This window comes from Cupressus sempervirens, chromosome 7 (genome assembly GCF_028749045.1).
Source record: "Cupressus sempervirens isolate cs-2001-9-10 chromosome 7, ASM2874904v1, whole genome shotgun sequence".
Lineage (NCBI taxonomy): Eukaryota > Viridiplantae > Streptophyta > Pinopsida > Cupressales > Cupressaceae > Cupressus > Cupressus sempervirens.
In genome coordinates this window covers 769,453,322-769,467,352 of record NC_143124.1, presented here as the reverse complement: position 1 = coordinate 769,467,352, position 14,031 = coordinate 769,453,322, and positions in this window count along the sequence as shown.

Genomic DNA, 14,031 nt, shown 5'->3' with positions numbered 1-14,031 from the left:
AACAACTTCATTCTGCTGCAAATAAACACTCCAGAATTCCTCCTGCAAACTACTCTAAGGAAAAGCTAGGCTGAACCAAAGTGGCCACCTTCCCAATAAATCCACTACCTGCAAAGTGTGAATGCAATACTAGAAATTGATCCTCTGCCATGATCAAACTGTATGCATAAGAACCGTCAATTATGATTTTGTTGAGGAATAACAAATTTGCTCTCAACACTAGGGTTTGTGTCCTAAGTGAGGAATGTTTTTCTAGAGCAATGGCATCCAAAATAGTTTGACAAAATGAAAAATATACTCATCTTTAGATTGCCTTCTCCTTATATCCCCTCTCCAAAGCAATTCGAACCCTAAAAGAACTCTAAAGTGGATTTCATTTGAACTTTATAATATAACATTATTTTTCCAATAAAGGCATCCAAATAGAAGGAAATCATTACTTTATTAACAAAAAATAACTCCAAGCATAAAATAAGTTCTGGCAAGTGATAATCAAATACTAGAGACTAAGCTCTTTCCAATGAGCTATCACATAGGCAAATTGATCCAAATGGAGCTAGAAAACTCCTTATTACTCCAAAATGGCTAAACACTTAGCCTTATTTAAATTATTAAAATGCTAACTTAGAAGAATATTTAAATATATTAAAATATTTCCCAAGTAGTCAAGGAACAACCCAAACACCTCTAAAACATGAAATTGAGCTTGTCACCTGCCTGTGACTAATGCCGGACAACCTAGGCCAACTAGCAGTCACACCCTCAAATCTAGGGATACTCCTAAAAAAAAGGAACATACCCAAGTGTCCGAAAATTGAAACTAGGGGTTAATCCCATAGAACCTCAACTCTGGAAACGTCATCACCTCCTACGAGGTAGGAATCTCCTCGTACAATCAAGGAACTACCTCCTAAAATCAAGGAACTGCTCTGAACTGATCTACTATTGCCTGTAATACCAAATCCGAATGCAGAAAACCCTGACTGAGTCCCTGATCACCACTACCAGTCTACGAGACTCCATATTAGGCTAACTCTCATGTCACTACTAGACAATGCTAAAAAGGGGACATGACAAATCCTCCCCTCTTAGAGATGATTGCCCACAAGCAATTGCAAAGTTGTATGTTGTAAAATAGTATCGCCCTCCCAAGTGGCATCCTCTATAGGGAGACCTCTCCAACAAATTAGATACTCTTGAATCACCGTGCTTCTCAGCTGGCATTCCCTCTCTTCCAAGATCTAGAGATGGTATAATATGTTGTCCCAATGCCTTTTTTAGACACTGTAATGTCCCCTTTTTTAGCATTCATAGCATGATGTTGTCGTCAGCCTATTTCCCCACAGTCCCGTAGGCTAACCAGGACATTTAAGGGACTTAGAGGCCATTTGGCCTAGATAGTTTCAGTTGCAAGTCTTTCTGAGGGGTTTTGAGGCAACTTTGGGCATAATTACTATTTATAGTAAGTCATCTTGGATATGGTCGTACATCCAGTGGCAGCAGTATGTCGATGATAATTGTTTAAAATCGGCAAGAAGACTTGTTTATCATTGATAAGATTTATTATGCATTGATAAAGCTATTTTATAAAGTTAAATTTAAATATTTAACTTTATTAATGCATAGACCATAGTTTGTGGAAAATATTTAAATTAAAAGAGTCCCCTTTATTTTATAACACATTGGAGACATAAGTTACATAAAGGGAGTGATGTTTTATCCCACATTGAGAAAACGAAGAATTGAGCTCTTGTGAGGACACTATAAAAGAAAGGGAAGAGCTTCTTTTTAGTATGCTTGGAAATATCAAAGAAATTGGGGAATTTTCTGGAGATTATGTCTCAATAGTTTGAAGGATGAAATCCCTTCAAGCTAAAAATCTTGACGCCATTGAAAGATATGGTCTTGAGATTCAACATAGTAGCAATCCGAAAAAGCAGATACGAAAAAGCGGTCCGAAAAAGAGGAACCGAAAAAGCGGGTACAAAAAAGCAGTCCGAAAAAGCGGAACCAAAAAAGCAGGCTGAAAAGCCGGTACGTAAAAGCAGTCTGAAAAAGCAGAACTGAAAAAGCAGGCCGAAAAAGCAGTTCGAAAAAAGCAAAGCAAAGCGGTTTCCTGCCATCCTGTGGAGGTCTTATTGGAAATTTGGATTAGCCAGATAGAGAGAAAAATGTTTGACAAAATGAATGCCAGTCCAGATCATGGAAAGGAAAGATTCTTACAGTTATTAGACACCTTAGCACAGGGACAGGGATCAGCAGAGCAGAGAGCACAGGAACAAAGTCAGAGATTGGAGCTTATGATGCAAATGATGGCTCGTCAAATGGGGTTGAATGCTAACGTAGGTGGAGGAAATAATCAAAATGGTAATAACCAGAGTGGTAATAATCAGGATGGGACACATAATGGAAGCGAACAAGTTGGGAACAATTTCGGTCATGCACCCCAGCAAACTAGGACAGTGAGTTCGACGCCCATTATTCCCACATTTCCTCCTAGAGCTCCAAAGCAGCCCGTACCAGAGCCCCAGATCACTGATATACAGGACCAACTGAGGAGAGATTGGGAAGCCGGAGGTCCAGACTTTACTGCTGCAATTACCTTTAGGGAGTATATAGATGTGCGGATGAAGCATATGCCACGTGGACATGATAGGAACCAGAGCTATGAGCTACGGAAGAAAGTAGGGAAACTTCAGTTACCATATTATGATGGCTCGGGGAAGTCTACAGCAAGAGCTTGTGTTCAAAGGCTTGACACATACTTTCAAACGAACCCTATGCCTGAGGAAGAAGCTATTAAGTATGCAGCAATTCACCTGGATGGGTTAGCACACGAGTGGTGGCATCATGGTATGGTCACTATGGGTCATGCACACATTACCTCATATGTGGAGTTTAGGGAGAGATTGATTGAACGTTTTGATAGGCCTAAGGATCGTACCTTCCCTATGACAGGCAGAAACTTGTATGAGGAGTTTAACAGACATGCTGATTCGATACAGGGAGACATTAGCACATCTTCGGGTAATGGTTTATCTGCATCATCTTCACAGGTAGAAGGGGTTACAGATGTTGTGCAGGTTGAGCCAGTAGCATCAGAAGGTGATATCACAAGCACACCGGATTGTGCGATTGACACAGATAGTGATTCTAGTACAGTTGGGCTGGATGAAGTTACAGCAGTTGAGGATACTGTCATGTTTGAGGATAGTACAGTTGATCAGAAAGTGAGCATTCGGGACTTTGCAGAAAATGAGTATCAAGCACAGTTGGATGCTTCTTCACATGAGATAGAGGCTAGTAGCTCTTCACTTGGTTTGGCAAGCCAGCTGAAGATAGGGGACAAGGATATTGTCGCGGCTTTATCTCATCATGACAGGATGCATGGATTGATTGAGAATCACATTTGGATGATTCAACTGCAGGAGAGACAAAAAGGAGTCACAACAGGTTCTTCTTGTGACGACTTACAACAGATCAAGGAAGGCATGGAGGCAATGAAGGTAAGTTACATACACCTACTTTCAAATCGCGATCATCTCCTTAATCTTGCAGGCATCTATTTAGATGCATTGAAGAAGGAGGAGCAGGTTGATCGGCTTTCTCATGAGCTAGAGGATACTCGGAATTCCTTGGTGTGTATTCAGTTGGCTCTCCAGGATTCTGAGAGACATGTGGACGAGCTTTGTCTTGAGGTGAGCTCAGTTCGGGAGTTAGCGCATATAGCAGGGACTCAATTTTCTTTTACAGTCAGGTCACATGTTGATGATTTCTCAGAGATGACAGAGTTTACAGGAGAGTCCCAGGATCTGAGTATTACAGATGATAGCTATTCTGAGGTTACTCCTTTGGACAGTGTACTAGGGATAGAGTATAGGAGTTCGAGCAATCAGCACAATCATGTGTCTAGTTAGCTGAGAGTTGGCAAGCGAGACATTGCTATTGCGTGCGAACATTTTGATGCTGCTCGCCAGTTGTTAGCAGTTTATGGATGGGGTTCTCCTACTAGTGATGAGCAGGGAGGCAGTTATCTTTCCTTAACAGAGATCCACTCTTTATGGGAGGCTATTCGGATTCTGAGAAAGAATTATATGCAGTTGGTAGCCGACAGAGATTATCTTATGGAGTGGGGGAGTACAGCATACGAAGCGTTATTGGCCAAGGAAGATGAGTTGAGTGAGCTTACTCAGCAGCTCGAGGTGACTTCTGAGATTCTTGAGAGTACATAGTTGGCTTTCGAGGAGTCACAATTTCATTTGGCTAAGGTGACCGTGGAGTTAGAGCGACTGCAGTCTTTACCAGATTCTGTACAGTCATAAGCTGTGGTGTCTGGTGATCCGAGGATGTCCATGGTCGAGATTGTCAAAGACAGTGGAGATGGGAATGCATCCATCCTTGATACTAACATTGGCATATTGGGTTCGTTCCCACTAGAGTCAGGATCAGTTAAGTTGGGTGCTGCAGCAGATTGTTGTGGTATGCCTGACACGGTGGTGGCCTCTAGTACTGATGGCACGGAGACTAGAGATGTTGTATCAAAGATCATGTGTGATATTGGTGAGCCGGTAGTTGGCATGGTTCCTGCTAGTAATACTACTCCCTTGGTGATGTCTTCGGAGGTAGTAGTTAGTTCCAACATGGTTAATGATCAATTGCAATCTGAGCCACTGACTAAGATTGGCGCATTCTATCGGCATTACACTGTGAGGTATGCTCATCAATTTACCTTTGATGACCATGTTGATGAGATGATGATACAGAGATGTACTTTGGTTCCTAGTGCTTGTCATCAGTTATGCGACGGTTTGACGCCTCAGGATGAGAGTTGTGATGGGCATGACATGGCGATAGGTTCTGCGGTTGACAGCTTGATAATACATGACTTAGAGCAGGAGTTTGGGAGTGATGCTTCAGCGGTTGTTGTTATTGATTCTACTCCTTTGGCTATGACATCTCCTGACTTAGCTGGTGATCAGTCACAGTGGGTTGTATCACTTGTTCATGGTGAGCTATTGACTGAGGTTGGTTCTTTTTATCAGCATTATACTGCAGGGTATGTACATCAGTTAGCATTTGATCCTTGTGTTGAGGAGTTGATGGCAGGCAAATTTGGTTTGGGTTCCATTTCTTGTTGTTTATCTTGTGATGTCTTTTCACCATCAGCGGTGCATGGGAGTTATGGCTATGAGACAGTGGTCGGTGATCTGCAAAGTTGTGTTAATTGCAATAGGTGTGCAGTGTGTGGATTCTCTGTATTTGGTTCAGTTTCATGCGAGAGTATTCATCGTTGTTGTAGAATTGTATTGTACATTCCACATAGGCTAGTGGGATGTGTTGATGGTATTTACTATGTTGGCAGTTTGGGTTATCTACTCTACTTGGGTTCTGATATTTCGAGAGCTTGTTTCTCATTAGTTCCTGACTTTGGAGTTTGGGTGAGTTGTATTCGCCAATTTGATTATGGATTCCTCTTGGTTAATTTTCAAAGGTTGTTGCAGGAGCCTATGTTGATTGACAGCAATATAGTTCATGACTACATTTGGGATCCAGGTGGATTGATTGGGTTGTTGTTCGACCATTGCTTGGGGACAAGCAATTTTGGGAGGGCGAACTGTAATGTCCCCTTTTTTAGCATTCATAGCATGATGTTGTCATCAGCCTATTTCCCCACGGTCCCATAGGCTAACCAGGACATTTAACGGACTTAGAGGCCATTTGGCCTAGATAGTTTCAGTTGCAAGTCTTTCTGAGGGGTTTTGAGGCAACTTTGGGCATACTTACTATTTATAGTAAGCCATCTTGGATATGGTCGGACATCCAGTGGCAGCAGTATGTCGATGATAATTGTTTAAAATCGGCAAGAAGACTTGTTTACCATTGATAAGATTTGTTATGCATTGATAAAGCCATTTTATATAGTTAAATTTAAATATTTAACTTTATTAATGCATAGACTATAGTTTGTGGGAAATATTTAAATTAAAAGAGTCCCCTTTATTTTATAACACATTCAAGACATAAGTTACATAAAGGGAGTGATATTTTATCCCACATTGAGAAAATGAAGAATTGAGCTCTTGTGAGAACACTATAAAAGAAAGGGAAGAGCTTCTTTTTAGTATGCTTGGAAATATCAAAGAAATTGGGGAATTTTTTGGAGATTATGTCTCAATAGTTTGAAAGACGAAATCCCTTCAAGCTAGAAATCTTGACGCCATTGAAAGATATGGTCTTGACATTCAACATAGTAGCAATCCGAAAAAGGAGATACAAAAAAGCAGTCCGAAAAAGCGGAACCGAAAAAGCAGGCTGAAAAAGCGGGTATGAAAAAGCAGTCCGAAAAAGCGGAATCAAAAAAGCAGGCTGAAAAAGCCAGTAGAAAAAAGCAGTTCGAAAAAACAGAACTAAAAAAGCAGGCCGAAAAAGCAGTTCGAAAAAAGCAAAGCAGAGCGGTTTCCTGCCATCCTGTGGAGGTCTTATTGGGAATTTGGATTAGCCAGATAGAGAGAAAAATGTTTGACAAAATGAATGCCAGTCCAGATCAGGGAAATGAAAGATTCTTACAGTTATTAGACACCTTAGCATAGGGACAGCGATCAGCAGAGCAGAGAGCACAGGAACAAAGTCAGAGATTGGAGCTTATGATGCAAATGATGGCTCGTCAAATGGGGTTGAATGCTAACGTAGGTGGAGGAAATAATCAAAATGGTAATAACTAGAGTGGTAATAATCAAGATGGGACACATAATGGAAGCGAACAAGTTGGGAACAATTTCGGTCATGCACCCCAGCAAACTAGGACAGTGAGTTCGACGCCCATTATTCCCACATTTCCTCCTAGAGCTCCAGAGTAGCCTGTACCAGAGCCCCAGATCACTGATATACAGGATCAACTGAGGAGAGATTGGAAAGCCGGAGGTCCAGACTTTACTGCTGCAATTACCTTTAGGGAGTATATAGATGTGCGGATGAAGCATATGCCACGTGGACATGACAGGAACCAGAGCTATGAGCTACGGAAGAAAGTAGGGAAACTTCAGTTACCATATTATGATGGCTCGGGGAAGTCTACAGCAAGAGCTTGACACATACTTTTAAACGAACCCTATGCCTGAGGAAGAAGCTATTAAGTATGCAGCAATTCACCTGGATGGGTTAGCACACGAGTGGTGGCATCATGGTATGGTCACTATGGGTCATGCACACATTACCTCATATGTGGACATTACCAATAAATCATTCCATAAAAGTGTATAATCCTTGGACATTACCAATAAATCCTTCGTCGTGATCAAACTGTAGGCATAAGAACCTTCAAATCTGATCTTGTTGAGGGCTACATCTCAACAAATCTGCTCTCAGCACTAGGGTTTGTGTGTCCTAAGTGAGGAATGCTCTTCTAGAGCAATGGCGTCCAAAATAGGTTGACAAAATGAAAAAGATACTCATCTTTAGGTTCCCTTCTCCTTATATCCCCTCTCCAAGGCAATTCAAACCCTAAAAGAACACTAAAGTGGATTTCATTTGAACTTTATAATATAACATTATTTTCCCAATAAACGCATTCAAATAGAAGGAAATCGTTACTTTATCAATGACAAATAACTCCAAGCATCAATAAGTCTCGGCAAGCGATAATCAAATACTAGAGACTAAGCTCTTTCCAACAAGCTATCACACATAGGCAAATCGATCCAAATGGAGCTAGAAAACTCCTTATTACTCCAAAATGGCTAAACACTTAGCCTTATTTAAATTATTAAAATGTTAACTTAGGAGAATATTTAAATATATTAAAATATTTCTCAAGTAACCAAGGAACAACCCTAACAACTCTAAAACATGAAACTAAGTTTCTCACCTACCTATGGCTGATGCCGGACAACCTAGGCCAACTGGCAATCACACCCTCACATCTAGGGATACTCCTTAAAAATAGGGAACACACTCAAAATTCCTGAAATTGAGACCAGGGGGTGATCTCATAGAACCTCAACTCTAGAAACGTCATCACCTCCTAAAAGGTAGAAATCTCCTCCTACAATCAAGGAACTGCCTCGTAAAATCAAGGAACTACTCTCAACTGATCTACTATTTTCTGTAATACCAAATCCGGATGCTAAAAACCCTGATTGAGTCCTTGATCACCACTACTAGCCTACAAGACTCCACAATAGGCTAACTCTCACGTCACTACTAGACAAAGCTAAAAAGGGGACATGACAGGCTGGCCATTGCAATAACTAGATGTTCATAGCATATAAAGTCATCATGTGGCCGATAATCATGAAAGATTTTTTATTGACAGCCATAGTGTTAGTCAAGTCATGACTAATCAGATAAGTCAGCGATTAATAAAAAGATGGTTATCAATAATATGGCAGCCACTAATCAGAGGAAGATATTGATTAATCTTGACCATCATTGGTTAAGGTATCAATATTTGTAATAATTGGTCTATGGCTTAGCAATTTCAATTAAGAAGACACAAAGACAATGATTACCCATCGTTATGTAATTAACATATAACAATCTAATCAATAATGAAGGCAGTAGTTAGTGAAGTCTAATCATTGTTGATAATAATCTTGATGTAGCGCATTTGAATGTAGGCAGTGATGTAGAGACATAACTTATAAGACAAGTCTGTCGGAACACAATCTATCATTCTTTTGCAAAGATATATAACTTCATTTCTTATTCATCCTTAGTGGATTCACTCTTATTGGGCAGAGGCTTTGGCTTTTGGATGCTTAGTTGCACAGTGATGTATATCAGACACAGCTCCCTGGAATTGCTATAATATACAAGATAAACTAGACAAGCATCCATTTCTGAAGGTTGTATATAATTGCTACATAATCAGATATATCAGATTAGCATTCATATATATATGGAAGGTCTTAGTAGACCAATCTAAAGCATTATTGCATACATTAACAGTCATAATTAAGAAACAGCAAGTTGTTATCATTGCTACCAGCGATTAGAGAACATAAAGCGTACTAATATTGATATATTAGAAAGGGCTATAACCAATGAGAGATAACTTGTAGCACATTCCACAGTCATATCAGAGATAGTGGAGTGAATTTCTCCCTTGCAGGTCAGAGATCATCCTTGCATGATTACCATTGAACATATCAGAGGCAGCAGTAATAATCTTCGCATTGATTTCATTGTACTAAGTGCAGATATATAATTGAAACCATTTGCATATGTCTTGATATTAATCAGACATAGCAGTGATATCTTCACATTGATTGCATTGTACTAAGTGCAGATATATAAATTGAAACCATTTGCATATGTCTAGGTATTAATCAGACATAGCAGTGATATTGATAATAATCATATAATATAAGCAATATCAATTGTGTATTAAATCTTTCATTTTTAAGTTTGAGAAGTATCAATTATCATTATTTTAAGTATATCTAGAGACTTCATTAAGTCTCTTGCAATTGAAGTTAATTTTTCCTAATCCCTTAGTTGTAACAAAAAAGGACATTACAAGTGGTATTAGAGTTTAGATTCCTGCCATCGTGTAAGGTTGAAAGACCTTGAAACTTACATATGCAAAAGATCATTATAAAGCTCCAAGAACATGCAAAACATGTGTGAAGTAGATCTTAAGACAGATCAATTCTTTGGAGAGAAAAAAGACACTTAACACAAGTTGGCATAATTGTTAGGTATGCTAACTCATCATGATAAATGCCTCTGGAAATGGAAGCAGAGGAAAAAATGGACAATACGAGCAACCAAAAATGGGAGTCCAAAGAGAAAGAAACCATATTAAGTTCAAGGCTAGGAATCCCAACATTCAATTCCTGAAAGGAGCAATCAAAAGAGGCAGAACCAACATTGGTGAATTTACAGGATAATTTACACAAGATAGGATTGATAGTAGCTTCTTAATTGAAACCTTAAAAAACTCCATAGATCTAAGGATAATGCATAAGCATTTACTCCATAAAGGATACAAAGATGCATTCACAATTTAGAAGAAAGCCAGCAAGCTGAGCATTCCATACTCTAATGGGTCAACAAAGACCACGGTGAGGATATCAATAAACACCTACTTTCAATTAATCCCAATGATAGAAGACGAGCCCCTAAAACATTGCAGCACTACATTTGGATGGAGTAGCCCATGGATGGTGATTACTGTTATGCACCAAATTTGCACCTTACTATCACTTTTAAAGCTTAAGTAATCTGGCATAACATGGGACTCAAATTCTGTATGTGGGATATGCCATTATGAAAATGAGACCTCCAGATTCTAGGTAGGTTCCTATTGGATAATTACCTAATTTGCTCCTTAAGACTTAGTAAAGAAAATGGAAGAGATGTTGCAGAAAACTTACAAAAATCTTGAAAAAACTAAAACCTAACTTAATAGGTGATTCGTAATGTCCCATTTCTAGCATTCATAGCATGATGTTGTCGTTAGCCTATTTCCCCACAGTCCTGTAGGCTAACTAGGACATTAAAGGGGCTTAGAGGCCATTTGGCCTAGACAGTTTCAGTTGCAGGTCTTTCTGAGGGGGTTCTGGGGCAACTTTGGGCATACTTACTATTTATAGTAAGTCATCTTGGACATGGCCGGACATTCAGTCACAGTGGTATGTCGATGGTAATTGTTTAAAATCGACAGGAAAACTTATTTATCATTGATAAGATTTGTTATGCATTGATAAAGCCATTTTATAAAGTTAAATTTAAATATTTAACTTTATTAATGCATAGACTATAGTTTGTGGGAAATATTTAAATTAAAAGAGTTCCCTTTATTTTTATAACACATTGGAGACATAAGGTACATAAAGGGAGTTATGTTTTATCCCACATTGAGAAAACGAAGGATTGAGCTCTTGTGAGAACACTATAAAAGAAATGGAAGAGTTTTTTTTTTGGTATGCTTGGATGAAGATTAATGTTATGTTGCTGGATATCTGATTATCGGGCTTGGAGGACGGAATCCCTCTTTGCTCCTCTGAAGTGCTCCCTTTCACATTAATAGATGCAACTCTTTGCAATTTTTCTATCAATATTCGCAAAGCCTCTCTAGTTTTTGCCAAACTATCCACTGTTTGCTTCTGAGCATTTTGGATGTCTTGGAAGAATTTCTTTGCCATCTCATCTAGATCAGCCATACTTTTTCCTTCCTTGGATTTTGTACTATTACTTTCAACTGGAGGTTTGATCAAAATTTCTTTATTATTTTCTCGCTGCAAATATCTCTTTTCTCTTTCACTTAGTTGTATGCAAACTTCTACAAACCCTCAGGCTGGAAAAATCATAGCTCTGATACCACTGAAATAGCATTCTCTTTGCTGTTGGAAGACACAGTCAGGAGGATCAAGGGTGTTTTCACTTCAGGAAACACACTGGGTTTCATTTGGGACATTCGCATAAAGAAATTTACAAGGGTTTGAGGTGCAGATCTGAAGTTAGTTATTGCTATAGTGCCGCATGAACAGTATTTTGCTACAGTCGGCATGAACAGTATTTTGCTACAGTACGGCGTGAACAGTGTTGGTATCAAGTTTACTTGTTTTTCTGGCTGATTAGAAGTTTGGAGGGCTACCGACTACATCTGCAAAATACTACGGCAACTAATTCCAGGTTTCTTCTGTCAAATTTTGATACTTTGCATAATAATTGTTGAATACAAGTCTTAATAGTTGTTGCAGCCTTTAAGGCAGCTGTAAGTGCACATCTACATTTAAAAATCACCCTTTTATCAGCAAATTGAAAGAGTTTCCAGATTTTTCATATACTGTTGAATGTGTGCCAAGTGTTTATGAAAATGTTATGATTATGCATTTTAATGTCACTTCATAGTTGTTCGTAAATCTACTCATTGGAAAGCAATTTATTGAGGAAATCAGCTTTATGAGTTTGCATACAAAGTGTTTGACAATATTCCTTAAGTTAAATTTCTACAAGTCAAAGTTCAAATCAGGGGAGGATATTACAGTGGTATCAGAGCTATAAGTCCTGTCATCCTGTGGAGGTCTTATAGGAAATTTGGAACTGGCGGATAGAGGAGAAAGTGTTTGATGAAATGTCAAAACACTAAAATCAGAGCATTTATGTTTGAGCATGCGACAGGGGTCTTATAATTTCCGAAATACCAGAGCAAGACAAAGTAGGAGTTCAGACCTGCAAAGCAAACAGTCTAGTTCATCCGTACAGGGGGGTATAGAATCTAGTCATACAGACACAGCGGAGGTATTCTTTGATCAAGACAGCAATATGGGTGACCGAGATGACAGGAATACAAGATTAGGTGGAGGCGGGAATGCCGGTCCAGAGCTTGGAGAGGAAAGATTCTTACAGTTATTAAAGACTTTGGTACAGGGTCAGCGAGTAGCAGAACAAAGGGCACAGGAACAGAATCAGAGATTGGATCTTATGATGCAGATGATGGCTCGTCAAATGGGGTTGAATGCTAACATGGGTGGAGGAAATAATCAGAATGGAAATGATCAGGATGGGACACATAATGGAGATGAACAAGTTGGGAACAATTTCGGTCATGCACCCCAGCGAGCTAGGACAGTGAGTTCAAGGCCCATGATTCCTACATTTCCTCCTAGAGCTCCAGAGCAGCTCGTACCAGAGCCCCAGATTACTGATATACAAGACCAGTTGAGGAGAGATTGGGAAGTCGGAGGGCCAGATTTTACTACTGCAATTACCTTTAGGGAGTATATGGATGTGCGGATGAAACATATGCCACGTGGACATGACAGGAACCAGAGCTATGAGCTACGAAAGAAAGTAGGGAGACTTGAGTTACCATATTATGATGGCTCAGGAAAGTCTACAGCAAGAGCTTGGGTTCAAAAGCTTGACACATACTTTCAATTGAACCCTATGCCCGAGGAAGAAGCTATTAAGTACGCAGCAATTCATCTGGATGGGTTAGCACACGAGTGGTGGCATCATGGTATGGTCACTATGGGACATGCACACATTACCTCATATGTGGAGTTTACAGAGAGGCTGATTGAACGTTTTGATAGGAAGGATCCAGAACTCCATTTCAAGGAGTTAGCTCAGCTTAAACAGTGGGGATCATTGGAAACATACATTTCAGAGTTTCAGAAACTTGCAGTGTTAGTAACAGATGTATCTGAACGGAGGATACTAGTTCTATTTATGGATGGGTTTGCTGATCCGTTGAGAGGGTGGATTAAAGCTCTCAATCCTCCCACTTTGCAGGAAGCCATTAAGAAAGCTCGTGACATGGATTCCTCTTCATCTTCAAAAAATAAATTCCAGGCAAAGAGTTTTCCTTCAAGGAAAGATAAGGACAGGAAACCTTTTCATAAAGAGGTTCAGCCCGCTAAGGAGGAAAGTAAGAGGTTGGACAATGAGACACTTAATGATCTCAGGAAGAAGAAGCTTTGTTTTCATTGCAGGGAGCCTTGGGATTTGTCACATAAGTGTCCATTGAAAGCAAAAGCTAAGCAGATGGAGTACTTTTCAGCCGAAGAGTCAGTAGATGGAGATTCAGAGCAGTCATCCGAATCAGATGGAGATGATGATAGTTCTTCACAGGAGGAAGCACGCGGTGATAGCACGATAGCTCAGTTGTCAAGTATACAGGAGGCCGTCACTTTCAGAGTTAGGGGAACCTTGGATGGACAGAGAGTTGTGGCACTCATTGATACAGGGGCGACACATAACTTCATTGATGAGAAGTTTGTGACACGCAGAGGGCTACATACAAAGGAGCATAGGGGATTTAAGGTGATGGTTGCCGATGGCTTCAAAATTGAATGTACCAAGAAAATCTCCAACTTGCAGCTTCGTTTGGGAGATTATGACATGACAGGAGATTTCTTTGTGGTCAACATTGGTAAGCAGGATATGGTGCTTGGGATGAACTGGATGAAGTCTCTGGTAGAGTTTACATTTAACCTTGAGAAAATGGAAATGAGGTTTGAGGCAAATGGTAAGAAGATAGTGCTCAGAGGTTTGTCAAATGGGAGACTTCGAGTGGTGTCA